The sequence below is a fragment of the Palaemon carinicauda genome, chromosome 4 (assembly GCF_036898095.1).
Source record: "Palaemon carinicauda isolate YSFRI2023 chromosome 4, ASM3689809v2, whole genome shotgun sequence".
NCBI classification, from domain to species: Eukaryota; Metazoa; Arthropoda; class Malacostraca; order Decapoda; family Palaemonidae; genus Palaemon; species Palaemon carinicauda.
In genome coordinates this window covers 120609253-120614252 of record NC_090728.1, presented here as the reverse complement: position 1 = coordinate 120614252, position 5000 = coordinate 120609253, and positions in this window count along the sequence as shown.

Genomic DNA, 5000 nt, shown 5'->3' with positions numbered 1-5000 from the left:
TTGCACATTTAGACGTGTTTTTCATATTCAAATAAGCCATATATATTTTTGATACATTAATGTCTGGATTCTCTTAACGACCTCGGGATCAGAGCCCCAGGCGAAATCACACAAAGACAAGAGCTTGGGTCCGGCCGGGAATCGAACCCTGGTCGGCAAGCTTGTATAGACAGTGACTAAACCACTTGGCCACGAAGAAAGATAGAAGTCAATGACAATTCTTCTGTACTTATACTTGTCGAATTCAGGTGTTTTATACTTAGAATTGAAATCAACCCATCTTCACCATCGTAGCTAATTGGTAGTTTGTTACTTGGTATTCAATTAATGATAAATTTTGCACATTTTGACGTGTTTTTCATATTCAAATAAGCCATATATATTTTTGATACATTAATGTCTGGATTCTCTTAACGACCTCGGGATCAGAGCCCCAGGCGAAATCACACAAAGACAAGAGCTTGGGTCCGGCCTGGAATCGAACCCTGGTCGGCAAGCTTGTATAGACAGTGACTAAACCACTTGGCCACGAAGAGAGATAAAAGTCAATGACAATTCTTCTGTACTTATACCTTTCAAATTCAGGTGTTTTGTACTTAGAATTGAAATCAACCCATCTTCACCATCGTAGCTAATTGGTAGTTTGTTACTTGGTATTCAATTAATGATAAATTTCGCACATATAGACGTGTTTTTCATATTCAAAAAAGCCATATATATTTTTGATATATTAATGTCTGGATTCTCTTAACGACCTCGGGATCAGAGCCCCAGGCGAAATCACACAAAGACAAAGAGCTTGGGTCCGGCCGGGAATCGAACCATGGTCGGCAAGCTTGTATGGACAGTGACTAAACCAATTAGCCACGAAGAAGATAAAAGTCAATGACAATTCTTCTGTACTTATACCTGTCAAATTCTGGTATTTTGTACTTAGAATTGAAATCAACCCATCTTCACCATCGTAGCTAATTGGTAGTTTGTTACTTGGCATTCAATTAATGATAAATTTTGCACATTTAGACGTGTTTTTCATATTCAAATAAGCCATATAAATTTTTGATACATTAATGTCTGGATTCTCTTAACGACCTCGGGATCAGAGCCCCATGCGAAATCATACAAAGACAAGAGCCTGGGTCTGGCCGGGAATCGAACCCTGGTCGGCAAGCTTGTATAGACAGTGACTAAACCACTTGGCCACGAACAAATATAAAAGTCAATGACAATTCTTCTGTACTTATACCTGTCGAATTCAGGTGTTTTGTACTTAGAATTGAAATCAACCCATCTTCACCATCGTAGCTAATTGGTAGTTTTTTACTTGGCATTCAATTAATGATAAATTTTGCACATTTAGACGTGTTTTTCATATTCAAATAAGCCATATATATTTTTGATACATTAATGTCTGGATTCTCTTAACGACCTCGGGATCAGAGCCCCAGGCGAAATCACACAAAGACAAGAGCTTGGGTTTGGCCGGGAATCGAACCCTGGTCGGCAAGCTTGTATAGACAGTGACTAAACCTCTTGGCCACGAAGAAAGATAAAAGTCAATGACAATTCTTCTGTACTTATACTTGTCGAATTCAGGTGTTTTGTACTTAGAATTGAAATCAACCCATCTTCACCATCGTAGCTAATTGGTAGTTTGTTACTTGGCATTCAATTAATGATAAATTTTGCACATTTAGACGTGTTTTTCATATTCAAATAAGCCATATATTTTTGATACATTAATGTCTGGATTCTCTTAACGACCTCGGGATCAGATCCCCCAGGCGAGATCACACAAAGACAAGAGCTTGGGTCCGGCCGGGAATCGAACCCTTGTCGGCAAGCTTGTATAGACAGTGACCAAACCACTTTGCCACGAAGAAATATAAAAGTCAATGACAATTCTTCTGTACTTATACCTGTCGAATTCAGGTGTTTTGTACTTAGAATTCAATCAACACATCTTCACCATCGTAGCCAACTGATAGTTTGTTACTTGGCATTCAATTAATGATAAATTTTGCTCATATAGACGTGTTTTCATATTCAAATAAGCCATATATATTTTTGATACATTAATGTCTGGATTCTCTTAACGACCTCGGGATCAGAGCCCCAGGCGAAATCACACAAAGACAAGAGCTTGGGTCCGGCCGGAAATCGAACCCTGGTCGGCAAGCTTGTATAGACAGTGACTAAACCACTTGGCCACGAAGAAAGATAATAGTCAATGACAATTCTTCTGTACTTATACCTGTCGAATTCAGGTGTTTTGTACTTAGAATTGAAATCAACCCATCTTCACCATCGTAGCTAATTGGTAGTTTGTTATTTAGCATTCAATTAACGATAAATTTTGCACATTTAGACGTGTTTTTTCATATTCAAATAAGCCATATATATTTTTGATACATTAATGTCTGGATTCTCTTAACGACCTCGGGATCAGAGCCCCAGGCGAAATCACACAAAGACAAGAGCTTAGGTCTGGCCGGGAATCGAACCCTGGTCGGCAAGCTTGTATAGACAGTGACTAAACCACTTGGCCACGAAGAAAGATAAAAGTCAATGAGAATTCTTCTGTACTTATACCTGTCGAATTCAGGTGTTTTGTACTTAGAATTCAATCAACACATCTTCACCATCGTAGCCAACTGATAGTTTGTTACTTGGCATTCAATTAATGATAAATTTTGCACATTTAGACGTGTTTTTCATATTCAAATAAGCCATATATATTTTTGATACATTAATGTCTGGATTCTCTTAACGACCTCGGGATCAGAGCCCCAGGCGAAATCACACAAAGACAAGAGCTTAGGTCTGGCCGGGAATCGAACCCTGGTCGGCAAGCTTGTATAGACAGTGACTAAACCACTTGGCCACGAAGAAAGATAAAAGTCAATGAGAATTCTTCTGTACTTATACCTGTCGAATTCAGGTGTTTTGTACTTAGAATTGAAATCAACCTATCTTCACCATCGTAGCTAATTGGTAGTTTGTTACTTGGCATTCAATTAATGATAAATTTTGCACATTTAGACGTGTTTTTCATATTCAAATAAGCCATATAAATTTTTGATACATTAATGTCTGGATTCTCTTAACAACCTCGGGATCAGAGCCCCAGGCGAAATCACACAAAGACAAGAGCTTGGGTCCGGCCTGGAATCGAACCCTGGTCGGCAAGCTTGTATAGACAGTGACTAAACCACTTGGCCACGAAGAGAGATAAAAGTCAATGACAATTCTTCTGTACTTATACCTTTCGAATTCAGGTGTTTTGTACTTAGAATTGAAATCAACCCATCTTCACCATCGTAGCTAATTGGTAGTTTGTTACTTGGTATACAATTAATGATAAATTTCGCACATATAGACGTGTTTTTCATATTCAAATAAGCCATATATATTTTTGATATATTAATGTCTGGATTCTCTTAACGACCTCGGGATCAGAGCCCCAGGCGAAATCACACAAAGACAAGAGCTTGGGTCCGGCCGGGAATCGAACCATGGTCGGCAAGCTTGTATAGACAGTGACTAAACCAATTAGCCACGAAGAAGATAAAAGTCAATGACAATTCTTCTGTACTTATACTTGTCAAATTCTGGTATTTTGTACTTAGAATTGAAATCAACCCATCTTCACCATCGTAGCTAATTGGTAGTTTGTTACTTGGCATTCAATTAATGATAAATTTTGCACATTTAGACGTGTTTTTTCATATTCAAATAAGCTATATAAATTTTTGATACATTAATGTCTGGATTCTCTTAACGACCTCGGGATCAGAGCCCCATGCGAAATCACACAAAGACAAGAGCTTGGGTCTGGCCGGGAATCGAACCCTGGTCGGCAAGCTTGTATAGACAGTGACTAAACCCACTTGACCACGAACAAATATAAAAGTCAATGACAATTCTTCTGTACTTATACCTGTCGAATTCAGGTGTTTTGTACTTAGAATTGAAATCAACCCATCTTCACCATCGTAGCTAATTGGTAGTTTTTTACTTGGCATTCAATTAATGATAAATTTTGCACATTTAGACGTGTTTTTCATATTCAAATAAGCCATATATATTTTTGATACATTAATGTCTGGATTCTCTTAACGACCTCGGGATCAGAGCCCCAGGCGAAATCACACAAAGACAAGAGCTTGGGTTTGGCCGGGAATCGAACCCTGGTCGGCAAGCTTGTATAGACAGTGACTAAACCTCTTGGCCACGAAGAAAGATAAAAGTCAATGACAATTCTTCTGTACTTATACTTGTCGAATTCAGGTGTTTTGTACTTAGAATTGAAATCAACCCATCTTCACCATCGTAGCTAATTGGTAGTTTGTTACTTGGCATTCAATTAATGATAAATTTTGCACATTTAGACGTGTTTTTCATATTCAAATAAGCCATATATTTTTGATACATTAATGTCTGGATTCTCTTAACGACCTCGGGATCAGATCCCCCAGGCGAAATCACACAAAGACAAGAGCTTGGGTCCGGCCGGGAATCGAACCCTGGTCGGCAAGCTTGTATAGACAGTGACCAAAACACTTTGCCACGAAGAAATATAAAAGTCAATGACAATTCTTCTGTACTTATACCTGTCGAATTCAGGTGTTTTGTACTTAGAATTCAATCAACACATCTTCACCATCGTAGCCAACTGATAGTTTGTTACTTGGCATTCAATTAATGATAAATTTTGCACATATAGACGTGTTTTTCATATTCAAATAAGCCATATATATTTTTGATACATTAATGTCTGGATTCTCTTAACGACCTCGGGATCAGAGCCCCAGGCGAAATCACACAAAGACAAGAGCTTGGGTCCGGCCGGAAATCGAACCCTGGTCGGCAAGCTTGTATAGACAGTGACTAAACCACTTGGCCACGAAGAATGATAATAGTCAATGACAATTCTTCTGTACTTATACCTGTCGAATTCAGGTGTTTTGTACTTAGAATTGAAATCAACCCATCTTCAC